The 21,675-nt window shown below is 44.0% G+C and overlaps 1 long non-coding RNA gene across 1 annotated transcript; it reads left to right on the top strand.

Moving 5' to 3' along the window:
* Window positions 1–9,687: 9,687 nt before the first annotated feature.
* Window positions 9,688–15,369, top strand: LOC309532841. The gene is made up of 3 exons (XR_014220042.1): window positions 9,688–9,940; window positions 10,840–10,942; window positions 15,303–15,369. It is a non-coding gene; the product is annotated as an uncharacterized lncRNA (long non-coding RNA).
* Window positions 15,370–21,675: the final 6,306 nt, after the last annotated feature.

The following is a 21,675-nucleotide window of genomic DNA, read 5'->3' as shown; positions in this document are numbered from 1 at the left end:
GCAGAGCATATAAAAGGATAATGAATATTTAGCTGCTTTGCTGCCAATCAAGAAAAGAGCGTATAAAATTCCAAAAGGGTGACGGGCCCCGTTAAAGGACCCGTTTCGATCAGGAAAGTAGCATGATGTTCAAAGGATGTTTATAGGCACCTTTTGGAAGCTATAGTTTATTAAAATAGTAGAGAGGGGTCTGTTTTTCTCATATGTGCTGCTTTTATAGAAGCAAACACTTTGCTTTCACTTAGCACAATATGGAAGCCACGCGGCACTGCAGTTCCTACCAGATGAAGCGTCTTTTAATTTGGCAGCTCTCATTTGGGGCAGGACTGCTAGCCCTCTAGTTAAAGGAATCCTCATCCACATTTTCTCAAGTATAAATGAGGGAATATCTAAGGCAGAGCTTCTCTCCTATATTTCTTTACCCTCCCTTGTGATTTGCCTTTTACGATCCCTTGAAGCCCCTGTAATATCATCCTTGCCATTGTAATACATAAAAAGTGTCCCTTCCTTACAACTGTGAACTATTCTTTTTTTTTTTAAGGAGGCAAGGAAATATTATTAAGCATATGTTTGATGCAGAATGCACAAAATGAGAGGGGTGCATAGTAGCAGAAACAACCCCCCCTTTTCACCTCACCTTAGTAGGGGGAAAATGCAGCCAGATACTATGATTTGGAGGACAGAACTGAGTTTCACTGGGTTGTACCCAGCTAACTCCTCCTCAGATATAGACTTACTCAACTTAATAGGCCTAAATGAGTCTTGTCCATCAGTTTCAACGAATCTTCTCTGAACAAGACGAATATTGGGTTAGGTTCAGTGTTAATTAAAATACATGCACTGTTGCATGTCCTAGCAATGTTGATTTGCTCAAATGAAAACTTTGTGGCCTGGCTGGATATTTTTATTTATCTAGGGTTGTAGCCAACTAAGGTCTACTCAGAATTGCACCTTAGTTAGTCCTGTTTATTCACTTCAGTGGATTCACGGTGAGTAGGACAGCTCTTTACTGGCTGGCACTAGCAGCTACAACCAAACCTTCTGCTTGTGCAAGTAAATAAAATTGTTTTCCCGGGTCCTTGCTCCCCCTGCCCACTCTCTCTGCCTTCTCCTCCCTTTTCTGTGAAAGCTTCCGGAGTTCCTTCTGATTCGGCCACCGCAATTTGGACAAAGACCCAGAAATGCCAAGGGTGGTGGCAAGTTAAGAGGCCATTTCTGTTAGCACTTGCAGAGACATTCGCTGCCTACAAGGCAACCAGTACAGGAAACTCCTGGTTTCTCCATTTCTAAAGGGAATTGGGAAAGCTCTTAAAGATGTCCAGCCCCCTTGCTGGGTCCAGATGTTTCACGAACATCTCATCATGCTTCAGAATCTTCCTCTCTTTGTCTGCGATTGCTCTCAATCCAAGGCCAGACTTTCACCGGCAGAGGAATTCCCAGTCTGGAACGCACTCTGCAAACATCAGTCTGGCTTTCTCTGGGAGCTGACATTGATCAAAAGACACCACTCCCAAATCTACGAAGTCTGCCAAGGTTAAAATATTTCCTTCAATCTGTCTGGCCCATTAAGGCAATTCCCTGCATATTTTAATGCTAGGGTTAAGCTAGGTCCCTTTTATGTTACATTCAAGCATGTTTTAGCCAGCAAAAACAGGCTCTTTAAAAATCATCCAAGTAATAAGGTGATTTCAAAAAGAAAGAAAGAAAAGAAAAGAAATTCTCCGGAGTGCAATAAAAGGTGGTAGTTTCTGCAAAGGGGGAGGGGAGGAACCACGACAGGCCCTTCTGTTAATACTTATCTTGCTAATGTGTCTCCCAAATGGCTGGAGCAAAGTGCTTGTGATATTAAGAAGATTTTGTCATGCAGTTCCCCATATGTTTTCCCCATGCAGCTCTCTTTATTGCGAGCTGGAGGGCTGCAATGTCCCAATGCATCCCAGGTTACTTGGTATTCTGCATCAGACTAGCCCTATTCATTTTGCAGCTACAGAGGAGAAGGGGATTTGTAGCGTTACAAGCAGTCAAATCTCCAACTCCCTTTCCTCGGTCTCACGTGGCAAAAACAAACCCTTTTGCATTCCACTTGTGGACTTCCAGGGAAGCACCTAGCCAGCCAGTGTTGGGAACTACTCCAACAGATGCAAATGACCAAAGAGCAGGATACGGCCCTTGCCTCCATACCCTGCCTGTGAACTTCTAAAAGTATTTGGCCACTCCTTTTGTTTCTCATTTCCTCCAATCTTTCGTTCATTCCTCACATTAGTTTGTGACTCTAAAAAATAATAATAATCCACATGGAACTCCCAGTCTTCAAAGAGCACATAATTAGTTTGTGGAATTCCCTGCCACAACGTGTAGTAGGGGCCACTAGCTTAGATGCATTTAAAAGAGGGTTAGACTATGTTGTGGAGGGGGCATTTCTCAAAGGCTATTAGTTACGAACGCTCTATGGAACTCAAAAGCACAGAGGAAGAATGCCTCCAACTACCATTTGCTGGGGAGCAGAAGCACCGAGAAAAAGGGTACTAATCAACTACAAGAAGTTTTGTAAGGAGAAATATACAAAGTGTTACAAAGTAGAAAAAGATAGAGATATTGGTTATGAGTTTGAAATGTAATAGGGAAGATAAGAAATGCATACTGAGAGATTAGACTGGAAAATTTTCAGACAGGATTGATGGAAGTCAAAAATTTGAATAAGATGTAAAAGTATGTTTAATTACTGTTGAAAATGATATGTTAAAAAAACTGAGAGAGAGAGAGAGAGAGAGAGAGAGAGAGAGAGAGAGAAAGGGTACTAATCTACAAGTACTTTTGAAGAAGTACTTGTTAGAAGAAGAGACTGTAAGGTCCATGATTGAACTGTAAGCCCATGTTTGACTGTAAATATTATGTTTCAGTTCACCTATAACTCTTAAGTTTCTGCAAGTAAAGTCTTTGATTGTTAAGGATGGAAATTGGTATAATTTCCAAAGAAGAGTGTCAGTCATATACCTTGGTTTTCAAATGTCTCGGAAATGGAACGTTTCGGTTTTCAAATACCAAAACCCTGGAAGTAACTGCTTCGGTTTTTGAGCGCTTTTTGGAAGACGAATGTGCCACGCAGCTTCCGTATTGAGTTTTCCGTAAGTAAATGCTTCGGGTTTTGAACATTTGAGAAGTCTAACGGTCTTCCAGAATGGATTACAATCGAAAACCGAGGTACCACTGTATATGATTTGAGCTTCTTAGCTGCATTTTTGCTACTTTTACTTCAACAAGCTATGGGAAACTTTTCTTGTTTTCATCCCAGTAATTAGCTGACCCCTTTGGGTTTTGACCATTCTCCCTCTCCCTCTTTGAAAAGACACGTTCTCTCTCTCTCTCTCTCTCTCTCTCTCTCTCTCTCTCTCTCATTTATGTTCAGAAATGGTCAAACTAGAAGGGGAAAGATCTTCATTACTTCCTTTGATAAAATGTGCACCTCCAGCAGTAGAGATGCCTACAGAATATGTGGCTGGAGAGGATGCGGCAGAATTCCGTCATCTGACCACTAAGAGTTCAAGGGATCAGTTCCCAGGAGATCACATAACCGTCCTTCCTGCAAAAGCTTTAAAGGAATCCTCCTCTTCAGAGAGAAGACAACAACACAGCAGGAGGTTTGCAGTCTCAATAAATAAACCCCCAAGAGTAATCAGCCTTCCAATGAATGTCATACTAAGGAAGAACTGCAGCTGAATGAGTAACTGTGGTCAAAACGAAGGGTGGGTGATGCAGATTTTTTTTTAAAGTGTATTTCTGTCTGTGTTTGTAGATGTATTTTATATGGAATACTCCCTCAAATGGAAATAAGGGGAGGTGTTCTGTTCGTGCCAATGTGCTATGTGAATAGCTGTTACTGCACAAAAATGTTTTACTGCTTTCATTGGATGACATCCAGTGATAATCAGAGATGTGTTCAAAGGGGTATATTTCAGGGCTGTCATATGTCCGGACATCACTAAGATTCCAAAGGTGGAATTGACGTCCGGGGGAATTTCCTAAAGGCGGTGCTTTGTCCTGGATCTTAGGCAAGTCAATCAAAAAGATGCGGGGTATTGTGGGGTTTTTTTGGCGTTTTTGTAAAAAGAAGCTCAACAACTTTCCAGTTTTCCTTAAACAAAAAACAAACAATTTCGGTGGTTTCCTAAAAAAAAAAAAAAAAAAGTTCAGCAGTTTTGGGGTCTTCCAAAGAAAAGTTCAACAGCTTTCATGGTGTCCTGGTTTTTACTTTTTGAAATATGGCAACCCTAGACTACATAGTGGTACCTCCGGTTATGGGCGGGATCCATTCTGGAGGCCTGGCTGTATGCCAGAAAGTCTGTAACTGGAGATACCCTTCTGCGCAAGCACGTGCGGTGAAACCCAGAAGTATACACTTCCTGGTTTGCCGCGTTCGCAACCTGAAGTTTATGTATCTAGAGGGATACGTAAGCAGAGGTACGACTGTATTTCAAATGTAGAAACTGAATGAAACTTGAAAAGGAGAGGCTTTCTGTTGGCACAAAATGTTGCATAATAGAAGTTACTACAGTGGTGCCTCGCAAGACGAAAAGAATCCGTTCTGTGATTCTCTTCGTCTAGCGGTTTTTTTGTCTTGCGAAGCAAGCCCATTGACGGATTAGAGGATTAGCGCTATTAGCGCTATTAGCGGCTTTTAGCGACTTTTAGCGGCTTAGCGGCTTATCGGATCAGCTGATAAGCAGCTTAGCGGCTTAGAAAAGGGGGGGGAAGGAAAAAAACCCCGCAGGAACTCGCAAGACATTGTCATCTTGCGAAGCAAGCCCATAGGAGATTCGTTTTGTGAAGCACCTCCAAAACGGAAAACTCTTTCGTCTAGCGAGTTTTCCGTCTTGCGAGTTTTCCGTCTTGTGGGGCACCACTGTACATGTATTATTGTTGTTGTTGGCTGTGATCCAAAGAGGCGTGTGTGTGTGACCACACAGCACATCCATACATGCACATGAGAGTATTCTGCTTGTTTTCCTGTTAGGGTGGGGCTCCAGAGATTCCAGCAGAGATTCCTGGTGGGATCTTTTCTGTTGCATAGAGCTTTGAGGTGAGTAAGTAGAAGGCAAGACCACCATGTACACAGGGCAGATCAGATTTGGCCCTATAGAGCCCATCTCTGCTGCTATTTGATTAGGGGCGCAGTGTAAGGTAAAGGTAAAGGGACCCCCGACCATTAGGTCCAGTCGTGGAGAACTCTGGGGTTGCGGCGCTCATCTTGCTTTACTGGCCAAGGGAGCTGACGTACAGCTTCCAGGTCATGTGGCCAGCATGACTAAGCCGCTTCTGGCGAACCAGAGCAGCGCACAGAAACGCCGTTTACCTTCCCGCCGGAGCGGTACCTATTTATCTACTTGCACTTTGACATGCTTTCGAACTGCTAGGTTGGCAGGAGCAGGGACCGAGCAATGGGAGCTCACCCCGTCGCGGGGATTCGAACCGCCGACCTTCTGATCGGCAAGCCCTAGGCTCTGTGGTTTAACCCACAGCGCCACCCGCATCCCTTGGTGCTCAGTGTACACGGTGCTATTAGATTCTTAAAAGATGGGACCCCATCCAAGGAGGGGTTTGAAAGAGGGGAAACACAGGTGCCCCCATCTAGCAGTTTTTGGAGAGAGTTCCAAGCATCACACGCTATAAATGAGAATGGGTTACCATTTTCCTCACAGTGGCTCTGGGGAGACGAGAGGAGTGGTTTCTGCCTTCTGGCTGGCTCTCGAGGGAGCCTTGGGTGGTCCATGAGATCCTGTGGGAAGATGTGGGACCCCGAGAGAGCTTTAGGGAAGTGGAGAGCTCAGAAGCCTTGGTTGCCCAACAGTTGGGGCCATTTTACGATGTGAGCTTTCACCTGCTCTCCCTCAGTGCTAGTGCTTCACTGGGGTAGTGGGTTGACAGATCCTGACAGGAAATTTAGCCCCAACCTCAGCTGGCCCCGGGTCAAGAGGATTTTACTTTTCCCTCAGTGGTTTGTATCATTCTGTTAGGCGTCTATAAATTGTGTCACGACTTCAGGTGGAATGGCATAGGGCAGGATTAAACATAAAGAGGTCTGGAAGGCAGAAAATGTGCAAGCCATGCCACTAACTTAGGACAGAGCTGACATTGTGTCAGTCCCTCCTCACAGTTGCCCAGTGGCATCCCTGATGCCTGACCTATACCACACATAGCTGTCAACTTTTCCCTTTTCTTGTGAGGAATCCTATTCGGAATAAGGGAATTTCCCTTTAAAAAAGGGGAAAGTTGACAGCTATGATACCTCATGGGGAGCCCCACACTCCTCCCCACACTCATAGGAGTGGGTGGACCACACTGTTACAGCTTTTGTTCAATGAGCCTTCTTTTTGTGTTTATTTAAATGCAAGGCTTTGGAGAATTCAATTTATTTTCCCTCAGTGACAAGGCTGATGCTATCGCTTTTTTTCAATGAGTGTTAATTTAGATTGAGATGTCAAAGAGCTGGAAATTATGAGTATATTTTCCTAATCAAGCTAAATCATTGCTGCTAAAGCTGAAACAGATATAAAAAATATTTTGTTTCACCAAGGGCTTTTAATGAGCTACAAAGTTGAACATCAAGCAAATCAACTATGAGTCAATTATCTTTATTAATGCTGGCAGGGTCTTTGCCAACATTGATATCTTCAATCCAGTCTGCTCTTTCCACTTGATGTAATGCGTGGCTGTCCCTCACACATATGGTTCAGCCTCTCCATTTTGCAAAAGATGAAAAATAGCTTAGCTAGTCTCCTGGCAGAGCTGAGATGAATGTGATTTTTTTTTTATAAAAAAATATCTCATTTGCATATGCACATATTGAACAAATGTTGGGTTGACAGTTCAAGACACTGTATATTTGATGTATTCTGACAAAATCAGAATATCCAAAGATACCAGCAAGGCCAAAGCTCTCAAATTTGGGGGTTTCTTTCCTACCAGACTGCAAATATGAATTCAGAATTTTGGTCCCAGCCCTTGGCATATGTCTAAACATCCATTCCAGTTTGAAATTGCCATCAATTAATCAACTAACACTAGTTGATTAATCTGCTGAGTAAACGGATTTGGACCTGCAGTCCTTAAAAATATACATAACGGAAAATGTCTCATATTGGTGACTTTTACTTCAAATAGTATTTGAAGAGCTTTCTCAGAAAAAAATGACAGTGTTCACACCTAACTTTATTATGGTTAAACATATGCATTACTTACTTCTGTCTATCTACTCTCCCCCCTCCTTTCTCTCTTTTCTATTTGGGATCCGTCAGACTGAATGTCATGCAGTAATTTCCTCTATAATGTGTTTATTCTGACGACAGTGGGTGGCTCTCTTCCTTAGCAGTTTCTAGATATTTCAACCCAGCTTAGCTCCTACTCCAAAACACAAGTTAATGCAGGAATCCAAGCCATCAATCTCCCCTCCTTCAGACAGTGATAAATTTAAGGACACTAATAGATACCACCTGCTGATTTTCTTGTTCCTCCCTGTTCAAAACGAGGTTTGGGGTGTACAAGAACTACAAAGGGAAGATCTGTCAGAAGGAATTCCATTTCTACCACTGCTTTCTAAAAAACAGGTCCCTCCTGTTACCTTTCTTTGAAATCCTATGACTATCTATATGGAGGCAAGTCTAGTCGCCAGTTAGGGATGCGGGTGGCACTGTGGGTTAAACCACAGAGCCTAAGACTTGCCGATCAGAAGGTTGGCGGTTCGAATCCCCGCGACGGGGTGAGCTCCCATTGCTCGGTCCCTGCTCCTGCCAACCTAGCAGTTCGAAAGCACCTCAAAGTGCAAGTAGATAAATAGGTACCGCTCCGGCGGGAAGGTAAACGGTGTTTCTGTGCGCTGCTCTTGTTTGCCAGAAGCGGCTTAGTCATGCTGGCCACATGACCCGGAAGTGTCTGCGGACAAACGCCGGCTCCCTCGGCCAATAAAGCGAGATGAGCGCACCTAATGGCCAGTTAGCTAATTCTTCTTGTTTTCATGCAGTACTAAGACACATCCACAAATGCAAATTTGGCCTTGCAGTTTTCTCCACAGTGCTTCCCACAACAAGACCCATGCATATTTGGAAGACCTGACGTGTGTAGGAGCAATGCTGCAAGAGATTGCATGAGCCTGACTCAAGAGGCATACCTTGGGAGTTGGGGAAAAACTTTGAGTCGGGTTTGGAGGCTCCAGCTGGTACAAGATGCAGCTGCTAGACTGCTGGTGGGGTGGGCCATTGCCAGCATATCTCTGGTGCTCAAAACATCCCCGACCTGGCCACAGTGATCCATGCGATGATCACCTCCAGGCTTGACTACTGTAATTCGCCCTATGCGGGGCTGCCCTTGAAGCTGTCCCAGAAACTCCAGCGGGTGCAGAATGCTGCAGCGAGGCTCCTCACAGGGAACTTAATTCATTCTGGAGGTCCATTCTTAACCTGAAACTGTTCTTTTTTAAAAATAATAATAATAATTTTATTGAGTTTTCATATTTAATTACATCTCATTACACAAATCTATAACATAAAGCATTGCTCAGGCAGAGCATCGACTTCCTTCCCTCCCTCTTTCTGACTTCCAAACATCTTTTACTAAATTCTCGCATTTCTATAACCACTTTTTTACCTTAAGACTTCTTCTTTTTTTTATAAAAAATACCTCCTTATGTGTAAATCACTTCCTTATTTTCACATCACAAAGCATTTCAATTCAAACCTACAAACGTTTTCAAATGTTTACAATTTTCTTTCATATAAAGTATAAATTTGCTCCAGTTCTTTTGAAACAGTTCATCTTGCTGATTCTGGATCTGAAACTGTTCTTAACCTGAGGTACCACTTTACCTAAAGGGGACTCCTGCTACCGCCACATGATTTCTGTCCTCATCCTGAAGCAAAGTTCTTAACCCGAGGTATGATTTCTGGGTTAGCAGAGTCTGTAACCTGAAGCATCTGTAACCTGAAGCTTCCGTAACCTGAGGTAAAGGTAAAGGTAAAGGTACCCCTGCCCGAGCGGGCCAGTCTTGACAGACTCTGGGGTTTGTGCGCCCATCTCACATCTATAGGCCGGGGGCCAGCGCTGTCCGGAGACACTTCCGGGTCACGTGGCCAGCGTGACAAAGCTGCATCTGGCGAGCCAGCGCAGCACACGGAACGCCGTTTACCTTCCCGCTGGTAAGCGGTACCTATTTATCTACTTGCACCCGGGGGTGCTTTCGAACTGCTAGGTTGGCAGGCGCTGGGACCGAGCAGCGGGAGCGCACCCCGCCGCGGGGATTCGAACCGCCGACCTTTCGATTGGCAAGCCCTAGGCGCTGAGGCTTTTACCCACAGCGCCACCCGCGTCCCTGTGTAACCTGAGGTACCACTGTATAAAGAGGGAAAGTTGCTGCAACTGCTCCATAGGGCCCAGACCTGTGGACCACTGCTCAGAGGCTAGAAGCATGTGAATGTGTGTATCTGGAGCACCTTGGGAGCTGCTGCAAGTGTTTCTCTTGCCAGTAAAGAGTTAACTATCTGATGTGTGGCTACCTTATCTGGGATTGGCTGTGACACTGGCTTGTCAACAAAGGCAGGATACTTGTCTTGACATTCTAGAGGGCCTACAGTGAGCAAAGCTCTTGGTCAGAGGGTTGCTCCTTCCTAGATCTTCACTCTGCAGTGTGGAGGCAGAGCCCAGGAGGATATTCACATCCAGGGAACATAAAAGGGCTTAGCTGAGAACTTGAGGCTGAGCTCTTATAAGAAGGAGTTGCTTTCTCCCTGGAGAAACCAATGAGGTTTTTTGCCCCTCTTTTTTGAGTTCAGATAAGTGATAGCTGTTCTCCCTGCTAGCACTCGGATGCAAAATCAGAGAAGACAAAGAGTGCAAGTAGCATGGAAAATGCCATTAGGTGTCCTGCCAAAGGACTGAGCAGAATTTTGACTCGGTACACATTTAAAGCCAAATCTGTGGAATTTCCTTTGAAATTTGCACGTATCTGAATTTTGCGATGCCATTCTTCAACCAAACAATGTTTACAAAAATGCATGTATTGGAGTGGGATGGGGTTTGCATAAAGATGGAGATATTAGTGAAAATAGCACACCAAAAAACAGTATATTAGCAGAAAATGCTTGGTAAATGGGTACATTATCTGTGTTTATTTGCACTAAAACGCTGGTGACTTTTCATGATGATTGGTTTCTTTTAATTGCAAATTGCTGTAAAATGTGGGAAACCGAATTTAAGATTGGGGGGGGTGGAGGGACAAGGAACCGGAAACTGACAGATCCTTCCATCCCTAGTCCCGTCACACACAACTGGCACAACTGCATTATCAGATCAGCTTCATCTATGCTAATTGTTTTAAAAATGCAAACGACTCCATTGTTCTAGGGAAAACAAACACGACAAAATATTGAAGCACTTGTCAAACAGAGCAGCAATCTGAACACATATTTCTTCAGAATCGTTGGGTTTTATTTTATTTATTTTGTATTTTTTTATTATTCTGCAACCTGAGAGGAATACTAAAGATGGCGCACACTGCATTTCCCTCCTACCACTTAATCTTGAACAAATATAACAACTCTTCTGATAGAGGTGGCCAAGGGGCTAAGCCGCAGTGGCAAGCCCCATCATGATGATGTATTCATAGTTCACAGAGTGCTAAGTCGTTGCATTTGGCTCTACAGCCTGCAATTACACACATTGCAAGCACCAGAAATCCACCCCCCCTTTCCCCTTCACAGTTATTTCAGGCCCTTAAAAGGAAGCTCTGGCATTCTTTGTGTAGCGAATGACATTAACTTATGTTTCTAACTTGCCTTATTAACCTTTTCTAAGACACAGGCTGGGAAATGCCGGGGAGAAATGCTACCCAATTTTGGCATAAACCCATCTGGGAAATCGGTTCTCAGGGTCTAAGGAAGCCTCTAAGCAGCAGAAGGTGCGTATGTTACTTCAGATATGTGAAGTGGAACGTCGGTTTGTTCAGATATCCAGTTAAATGATCCAATTTATCAAAGGCTGTTGTCCATCTCTGCTGCCTAAGGGCTTTTTTGGGAGATGAGGTTCTCCAGAAACACACTCCATTTGGGACTTTTATTTCCACACACAAGCACACTTACTAGGGAAAGGTCCCCACCGAGCACAGTCAGATTTACTTCTGAGTAAATGTTCCCTTATGGGAGGCAGTGGAAGACAGGAGTGCCTGGCGTGCTCTGGTCCATGGGGTCACGAAGAGTCGGACACGACTAAATGACTAAACAACAACAAACAACAAAAAATGTTCCCTGGTTTTGCATTCATAGAATCATAGTATTGTGGAGTTGGACATGTCCCTGAGGGTCATCTAATCTAACTTCTTGCAGTGCAGGAATCCTGCCCACAGCCATCCCTGGGTGGGTTTGAACCACTGACCTTCTGATTAACAGCCCAATACATTTTGGCACCTGAGGCAGACCCCAAAATGTCATGCCCCCTCCCCACCAGGGAAGAAGGGTGATGGAAGATCTACATCAGGAACAAGGAAGGAAGGAAGATCGACATCAGGTTCTGCTGCTCCTATGGATCCTTCCACCTGAGGCAGTCACTTCACCTTGCCTTATGGGTAGGCCGGACCTGCCCAGGTGTCAGAATGTTGTCTTCCAATCCTCTTCCATGTGTAACAATTCACCAATGATTGTAGCTTTGGTAGCTCAATCTCACATGGCCAGAGTCCACAGCATAGTTCCTTCATATACTGGCTTTGTCTTAGCATCCGAGATGAGAGATGCTGTCACGAGAAGGAGTCATCTCACCTACAAGAGTGGGCATCTGAAGCTACCTGAGTGGCTGCAGCAGCCTACTTTTACACTACTGAGCTGAAAATCAGAAGGGGCTCTCTGGTTAAAAAGAAGCCCCATTTTGTCTGTGCCACCTGCCAGTTACAGGCATTCAGACTGTGTCTACAAAACAGGAAGCCAATTAATTTAATTACCCAGTCTTCCGACCTCAATGGGCTCCACAATGCAGCTTGCGACAATAACAAAAAGATTAAATCTGAAAGAATCTAAATTAAAAGCCCTTACCAAAAAAATAGAAAAATAAAAATCTATGTAACGTTTTTTTAACTATTGCAGAAGACAGAGCATCCTTTCATTTTTTAATCACACCAATTGATTGCTGGATCTGTTCCCCAGGGCTCAAGCACAAGTATGAATAAGCCCTTGGAGACAGAAAGCTTTTACCTTTCTTCTGGCTCAGGTGTCAATAACAGCCACCTGCAACTAACTGCTTGCAGAGACAGGACAATGTATTCGAAGGTGAACCACTGTCCTGACCCAATATGGTTGTTGTTTGGCTTTCATGAATATACTTTGTCATTTCCTTTTGTTCTGAAGCTAAATTAAGGCTTGGGTTTTGGGTTTCCCCCCCTCTCCCAAGCACTGTACAATTCACAAATAGGGTGTGCTCTGAGCACTAAGGGCAACTCATTATTTTCCAACTTATTTTTGTAATATACTGGCTGCAGTCTGGGGGAAAGCTGTGTCAAGATATCTGCAATACAAAGCCTATTCTGTTTGCGAGCGATTTTCCTCTTGCCTTATTCATGAGCTAAGGATGCAATGGCATGACCCGGCATGTCAATCAAACTTCAAATTGGGATTTCTGGGGCTATCATAGCAAGGTTAAATGGCACTGTATACAAAAATATCCCACTAATGAAACAACAAGTCAGACAGGGTTACTACAAGCAAATAGTTTGCTGCAGAAGAGAAAGAAAGCAAAACAAAACGCCACCCACAATATGGAAAGCATGGAGTGTTATTATGATGGTGGCCAAAGGGAGCCTTTCATTCAAAGTTTTCTTTTCTTTCTTTTCTCGACCAAGTTTCTTCCCTTTTCAGGAAATTCGATGGCCGTTCAATGGTGATTTGATATTTCTTAATTATCTGCATCACATGAAAGGTGGTGCCTCTCTTCTCTGATTGTTTACAAGGATGATTTTGTGTGAGGCAGTCTAAGGAAAAGCGAGATGTGACTAAGACTGCACTGTGGTTATGGAGGCATAGTCCTGGCACAGACCTCAGAGGTAAAGCAGTAGATGTCTGCCTCTCTCTCAATTTCTTCTGCCATTGGGACCATCTGCCACAGCAACACCAGCAGTGGCAGCAAAAACCCCTGGTGGCCTGGGGAGAGCTCCTTGCAGAACAACTGTCGCCCCCCCATCACTCTGAATCCCTTTTTGCTACAACTGCATTTTAGGGGAGCAGAGCTTAAGCCACATGGCTGCCATTGTTTGCCACCATTGACAGCACCTGATCTACAGCATGCAGTTTAATTCAATCCACATTTAAAGAACAATTTTTTTAAAAAAATCATTTTTGTTTGATTTTACAAATATAAAAGTATAACAATCCAAATACTTCTACTGAAGAAGCTCCTCATGAGGCCGGAGGAACATCGCCCAGCCAATGTTTTATTGAGTTATTGGTTTAATATGCTGTAAACCGCCTTGAGATTTTTATTAAAAATATAAAGCGGTATAGAAATTAAAAAATAAAATAAAATAAAAACATATCTATATATTGAGATTACAGTGGTACCTCTGGTTGCGAACGGGATTCGTTCCAGAGGCCCGTTTGCAACATGAAAACAACGCAAGCGCAGTGGTGCATCTGTGCACGCACGGGTTGCGATTTGCCGCTTCTGTGCATGCACGTGACATCATCTTGCATGTCTGTGCATGCGCGAGCAGCGAAACCCGGAAGTAACCCTTTCCGGTACTTCTGGGTCACAGCAGGACATAACTTGAAAGAACGTAACATGAAGTGGACGTAACATGAGGTATGACTATACTCTGAATTTTGTGACTTCCCCCCACTTCCTCCATGGGGTCCTATTCTCAACATTTAGACCTGCATATTAGTCCATACTCTAAATTTTATATCAATCCATATTATTCATGGTATTTGCTACATTACACGTGGAATTAGAATCCTGCTAATGTTTCCATCTGCTTACAGTGGTGTCCTAGATAACTTATAATTTTTCTCCATTCTTTTTTAAAGCTTTTGTCCTATCGGTTCCTGAGTTTTCCAGGCAGCTTTGTCATTTCGGCATAGTCCATCATCTTAGCTTGCCATTCCTCTCTAGTAGGGACTTAGTCTTCTTTCCATCTCTAGGCTAGTAACATCCAAGCAGCTGTTGTCCCATACATTAAAAGTCTTTTCTGCTCCTTTGGGATGTCGGTACCTATAATTCCTAATAAGAAAGATTCTGGTTTTTTAACAAAGGTTATTTTAAACATTTCCCCTCATTTCATTATATGCACATTTCTTTTCACAAGGAATCCCTAGAACCCTATCTGAAACCCTCAAGAGCAATAGTCAGTAGAGACAGTTCTGAGCTACAATGCAGATTCCTGCATTGCAGAGGGTTTGACTAGATGGCCCTCGTGGTCCCTTCCAACTCTGTGATTCTATGTAAATATGCATAAGAATTATGGACTCAGCTCTTTCCACTCACTTCTTTCCTTTTGCTCAAATTCCAATTCACCAAATAGACACCAGGCTTTTTCTTTTTCCTTCCTAGACACTGCACTTTCTCCCCCACAACTCATACTGTTCTGACTCCTTCTCCCCCATTTAGATGTTGAGGTTTTATGAATTGTTCACACCGGGCCATATTCAACTAAATTGTTGCACTAGCGGGAGCCAGGTGAATGATTAGTGCAATGCGACTTCTCCGCCTTCCACAAACACCCCTGCACTCTCCCCAAATCAACTCTGGTGCTGGTTTTAACCTTTAAAGCCCTATACGCCCTAGGACCCTCATACCTACGGGATCGCCTCTCCTGGTATGTCCCACGGAGGACCTTACGGTCTTCAAACAAAAACATCTTGGAGATCCTGGGCCACAGGGAGGTTAGGCTGGCCTCCACCAGAGCCAGGGCTTTTTCGGCCGTGGCCCCGATCTGGTGAAACGCTCTGTCACAAGAGACTAGAGCCCTGCGGGACTTGACATCTTTCTGCAGGGCCTGCAAGAAAGAACTCTTCCACCAAGCCTTTGGCCAAGGCACAGTCTGACCCCTTCCTTCGGTAATCCTCACAGAACTCTAGACCAATGGTTGCCATTAATTTCATTTTGAATTGATTTTAGAATGAATTGATTTTAGAATGCATGTCAATTACTTGTTTGTTATTTTATGTAAACTGTGTTACTTTTATTGTTGTTAGCCGCTCTGAGCCCGGCTTCAGCTGGGGAGGGCGGGATATAAATAAAATATTATTGTTGTTGTTGTTGTAATAATAATAATTACTCAGGGTGTGTATGGGAGAGAGAACCTGTGGAACAACGCTCAGGGGGAGAGACAGTTCCATTGGACAAGCTGAAATGTTTGCACTGGCAGAAGGATCTCCTGAGTGCTGCATTGACTTGAGCCCATTGAGTTTATCTTTGTCAAATACAAACAGATTTTTAATAAACAAATTAACGAATGTACCATCAGACTCGTATCTTGTCCATCTGTTTCTGACAAGATACACATTGTCCAAAAATGGTGTTTTCTTGGGAATTGGCACTGATCTCTTCCACGCCGCTGCCAAGAGAGCACATTCCTTTGCCATGGGGAATGTATTCAAAGCATCTTGTCTCAAAAAGTTCCTATCTTGCTTTAAAAGGACAGTCCATTGCTGGATGGTGCAAAGGGCAATGTGTGTAGCAAGGGAACAAGCTTCTGACTGACATGAGTGAGGGAGTGACCACAAGCTTTATTCGGCTAGCATGGCATCCAGCCTGCTTCCAGGCATCATGCGATGAATCCTCAGATCAGAGCCTTGCAGAGGAAAGGCATCCCCACCCCATTTGGTCTAAAGTGAAATTTCAGAGAAAGTTGGGGATTCCACCTCAAGCCAAACACCAGGGAAGCAAGAAAAGAATTGACAAGACTAGAAAAATTTCTCAGATTCCACAGACCTTAATCATTTTCCCAGACCACTCTCAACTTCTTCCATGCACCAAATTCACATGAAACCTTGAACATTGCCAGTGCATCCGTAGAGCTTTTTGCAAGGCAAATTTACCAGCATGATAGCACAGGAAGGAAGGAAGGAAGGAAGGAAGGAAGGAAGGAAGGAAGGAAGGAAGGAAGGAAGGAAGGAAGGCATGACAATTGTACAGTGTGGAATAGTGGGAAATGACATGAGAACGTCTGGTTTATATGCAGAAAGTTTGTATGCAGAATTTTTCCAGTTCAAACTCACCAAATAACCACCAATACTGCCTTTTATTCCAGAGAGGGGAATCTGTTCCTGAATGGTATGTCCAGCCATATCTTGAGAAGAAACAGTATTAAAAATCAATAGCAAAAGAGTCTGAAAATTAAGTAATGTGGTTAAGCACCTCTGAATGATGCCATTTTAAAGAGCTGATTAGAAATAAATATGCCAATTGACACATAGATCTGGAATAAAATGATTCTTAATCAATTTAAGCTAGTGAGAGAATGAGAGGCCCTTCACAATGAGAGTCTGCAGAATGCATTGTGTGAGCACTTGTCAGGAGAGACAAAAAGCCGGATTTTTATTGACACAGCAGCTGCTATGAAATGGAGAGCAGATGAACTCCCAGGGAAACCAGGTGAGACAGAAAGGGAATCAAAATCACCATTCACATCAGCGGCGCTAAGGATGAACAACACCGGACTTAGGAGAATGGATGTCCAGGGAGATTTGAGAGGATTACCCGGTTCAATTAAGGGTAAGCTCCTTAACCTACTAACCCATGATGATGTGCCAAAAAAGAAATGAAGTGACCATTGTGGATGGTCTCGAGTCGTCTGGATTTTGTTTTGAGGCACCTAATTATCAAGACACAAAAACATCTGCAACACTAAAGCGGCAGAACATTGGAGCAGCGTCGACAGACAGCATCCCGTCAAGGGATCTGGCTTTGTGTAACCAAGAAGTTTGACTGGATTTTTTTGTTTTTGTTTGTTTGTTTGTTTGTTTGTTTTAAGTAAAATGTGGAAGCTTACACACATGGGAGACACAGCACCGGGCATTTTAGCAAGCGATTTGACAAATTAGACATGTTCAAAGAGGAGTGGTGACATCTGGGGTTCTGAAGGGTGTTGGAGCAAGCCAGGGTAGAGTTGTGGTTAGAGTGCCAGGATAGGACCAGAGAAGCCAGGTTTCAGATCTCCCACTCAGACATGAAGCTCCCTGGGCGATCTTGGCCCAGTCAAAGTCCTTCAGCCAAACCAACTTGACAGGGCCTTTGTGAGGATAAAATGCGGAGGTGGAGAACCATTTATGCAAGGAAAGATGGGATATAAATGCAATGCTAAATAAGTGTTTTGGCCAGAAGGACGTCTGGCCTTAGCCAAAGGAGATGCTTGAAGCTAGGGGATGTTGTAATATACGGTCACACTTGCATGCATAGAAAGGGTTAACCTGAGCCCTTAGCTCATGCTGTAAATGGGTGTGGCTTACTCAGCAGCCTCTGCTCCCCACTTCTCATTCTTTTCTCATTCTTGCTACGTAGCAAGAAGCTACGTAGCCATGACTCCATCAGCACCAAATCTCTCCAAAAGGGAGATTTCAGAAGCTTACATCTTTGCTAACCCAAGGATTGCATGATCCTTAAAAAAGGAAAAGGAAAACCAAGTTCTTTTCTTTTTAAGTTGTTTGGAACCTTTGTTTCATCTTCATTTTACTTTGGCACTGGTTTGGAGGGAACCCCTAATTTCTGGGTTTGTAGTTAATGAAGCTTCTCTGGTATGATAGTGAGTCCTCCCCACTGCCTGTTCCCATAGGTAAGCATTTGTTTTGATGAAGAAAGCATGGAATAGCAATAGAGGCACTGCTCAGTTCATTAATCTGGGCTTTTTTCAGCACTCCTGTTGAACAGTCAACAAATGTTCAGAGTGCTTTCCCAAAGAGAATTCCTCCACCCAACAAGGCAACCCCTATAGCTTATGCACTGGCTATATGCTAGGACATGCTGATCAGAAGGTCGGCAGTTTGAATCCCCGTGATGGGGTGAGCTCCTGTTGCTCGGTCCCTGTTCCTGCCAACCTAGCAGTTCGAAAGCACGTCAAAGTGCAAGTACCTCCAGCGGGAAGGTAAACGGCGTTTCCGTGCGCTGCTCTGGTTTGCCAGAAGTGGCTTAGTCATGCTGGCCACATGACTCGGAAGCTGTACACCAGCTCCCTCGGCCAATAAAGCGAGATGAGCGTCACGAATGGACCTAATGGTCAGGGGTCCCTTTACCTTATATGCTCTCTTGTTGCTTCCCATCCCAACACCATATTTAACGGATCAGGCCACAGGATTTCTTGCTTTCTCAGCTGTTCCCCTCTCGCATGCAAATGCCCCCCAATATTCCCTTGTTGTCCTTGATCAAGTCTGCTGTTGTGGCTGTTAACTAGAGTTAGTCTAGTTAACTAGAGTTTGAAACCACTATTAGAAGCCAGTTCCAAATCCTGCACCTTTCTGCAGATTTGATTTCTAATTGAAACCCTCTTCCCTTGCTCTTTTCTTCTGCAAGCGGGTGATCTCTCAAGCTGTCAATAAAAGCCCGTGAAAGGCAGGCTGTGGACAGCAAAAGCGCATTAGACGGCAAAGTGTGCTGCTGTTCTGCGCAAGCACCGTGTACTGGCTTGCCGTGAATACATTTCCCATTAAGTGCGCCCGGGCAGGGCCATTTCATTGTGTAGGAAAGCTTCTCATGTGTGGCATGGAGACCTTTCCTGCTCTTTCCTTCCTGCCCTCCTCCTCCTCCTCTTTTTATTCAAGGACATGACTGCCAAACTCTGAGTCTGGCTCCTGCACACATTTCCCAGGAGGCCCTGTGAAATCAAGTTGCTCTCTTCATGCCAGCGTGGCTTTTGTTCCATCTCCGCTAGAGCCAAGAGGCAGTCACACTGCCAAGAACACAGGCAGAATACAGTGGAACAGAAAGGTGTGGGGGGTTTGCGTGTGTGTGTGCGTTTGGAAGAACACCCACCTTCAGTTTCGTTCACTGGGCTGTTTCATCTTTTAAAACCAGTGGCATCTCCCAGGCAGTTGCAGCAGGGAAAAACTTACAGACATTGCACTCGATGTTAATAAATGTGTTTTCCATTAAGCGGCTGTTGTAATGCTCTGCTTGTTTGCCTTTCTGGGCGCACTTTCATCATTCACTGTTGCACTGGTCCTGCCTTGTAATTTGTCTCGGACGTTTACATTGCCGACTGCAGGCATACAAACCTCTAAGATCAAGTAACTGTTCAAGACACTTGATAAAAGGGGTCTATTCAGGGTCTCTCTGGTGATGTCTGCCTATATATATATATATATATATATATATATATATACACACACACACACACACACACACATACACACATCCAGGAACAGCTTTGATGTATTCTATAAACTGCCTGAGAGCCAACAATTCAACTCTCCTTGATGGTAAAATGCCATTAAGAGTTTTTTATTATATATATATATATATATATAGAGAGAGAGAGAGAGAGAGTGAGTTGGTGTACATGCACAATTAACACACAAACAGCCTCTCTCCCAATTTAACAAGGAGATAAAAATGCCTTCCCATGACAGATTTCTATCTCTCTATAACAGCTGGAAGCTATTCCTGGCATTCTCTGACTGAAGCCCGTGTTTCAAATAATTGAAAGGATATCCTATAATAGCATCCTCAGTGGGCTGGGAAACAGTTGTCTCCTGTGGAGCTACCTTGTGTAGGTTGAGGAGTCACCTGCAAGTGCCATCCTTCTCTCTTCTATAGGGTTCACCCTTCCTTCCTTTGGTGGGTATCTCCTCATCTCTTAGGTAATCCTTTCTTCTTGGAAAACCTTCATCCTGCTGTCACTGGATTTGACAACTGGCGTTTGTGAGATGTACACAGCTTGTACGATGTAGAATTTGTTACCCACCAAGTCAAACACAAGCACTGCTCGGGCCTTCTCCACTTGCCTCCGTCCCATGATTACCATCATGTGGGGAGAAGCATGCAGGAATCATCTCTGGTCCTGACCCACCACTTACGTCACTCTTGCTGTTTCTACAGCCCTCCAACCTTCAGTTGGAGGCTGAATCTCTGAAGTGGGGGACGGGGACCTGGTCTACTCTTGTAGGAAGATCAGGGTTGTAAATTGTGCAAGGATCCTGCACAAGTAACAAAGGCTCCACATTGTAGATGCTCAGCCTGTTAGAGTTGTTTGGCTCCATCCCTGATCTGGACCTTGTGTCGTAATCCTCCAGCTTCCCACTCCAAGAATGAGTTTCAAAGATTTACTGCGAAGCAGTCTTAAAACTAGTTACATAAAGATAAATGTTTCAAGAACAAATGACTAAATAAAATATTGCACTCAAGTAGCAGTCAATGTGCCTCAGTCCTTTAGGTCCTTTATGCAGCTCAGTAAAGTTTCCTCTCTCTAGTCCCAGAGAGAGATCCTAAGCTCGTTCATCATTGCTTCTTCTGCCACTGCCACTGCTAGCAATCACTGAATTCTCATGTTTCCTCTCCTGCTGTGAGAGATCTGCAGCTTGGGTTTCCTGCGATGAGACTTCAGGTAGCATAACCCTGTGAAATGAAATAACACCAGCTTTCCACTTTCACCTAGAGTGGAATTTCTTGCTTCATGTAAACTTCTCAGCTTTGCGAATGCAAACTTTTACAGAAGTTTTAAGGCATGCATACAAAGATGACAACAATGATTGATTAAATTTCTATAATGCCCTTCATTCTAAGATGACAGAATGGTTTGCAATATAAAAACACAAAAATACATGGCAATATTGTCTCCTCCCATTACATTCTTATGCACATTAAACTTTTAACTTTAACTCAGCCTCCCTTTGTTGCTGCCTGCCTAGGGTTGGGACAAGAAGACTAGGCCACAAAGTGAGAAACTGTTTTTGACTTGGTGGTCACAAATCAGTCAGCCATAAGTTGTGCCTGTGAAAGAAGAGCGTCAATGAATCAAAATTAAAAATCCATCTAGTTCAGCGTCTTGTTTCTACCAGGGGGACAAGCCAAACGCTTCTAGGAAATTCACAACCAAGGCGTGAAGGTGACAGTTCTTGCCAGTTGTTTGTCCACCCAACAACTGGTAGCCAGAGGTTTTCCTGTCTCTAAATCTGAAGGTTCCATCTAATATTTCCATTCTCCATTTTTATTTTGCTGAGTACCCTTTTAAAGTCAATTAAACCAGTGGCCTTTACATTTTACTGGCAGTGAATCCCATGTTAATTCTGCATAGGGAAATTTCCTGGTGAGCCAGGTGAGATGACCGTCAGCCCTGTGTTTACGTGTTCAGGGCTTGGCTGCTCTAATGCACCCCACGATGTTTGCCTTAAAAGCCTATTTGAAGGGTACAAATAGTATCATAGAATGAGATGCTCTTGTTCTACTTTTGTCCCCATCAACTAAATTCTGGAGACCAGCATTGCTTTCCAGGTTCCCCTTTGCATGCTTTCATTCATGGCTCCCCTCCGAACTGAAACGTGAACAGCAGCAGCAGCCTTCGGCACTCAGGTTCGTGTGGCATAAATGGGTACCGGCAGCCATGGTAAAGTGGTGGGAATGTGCAATGGCCCATTGACAGATGAAGGATCAAAAACTGGGAGGTCACCCATGGTTGGGCAGGCAAGCAGGGTGATGGTGGAATCAAAGTAGGGCAAGACTAGA

This window comes from Podarcis vaucheri (assembly GCF_965113315.1).
Source record: "Podarcis vaucheri genome assembly, chromosome: 5".
NCBI lineage: Eukaryota > Metazoa > Chordata > Lepidosauria > Squamata > Lacertidae > Podarcis > Podarcis vaucheri.
Note: the sequence above shows the minus strand (reverse complement) of the source record. Positions and strands in the feature narration are given on the sequence as shown.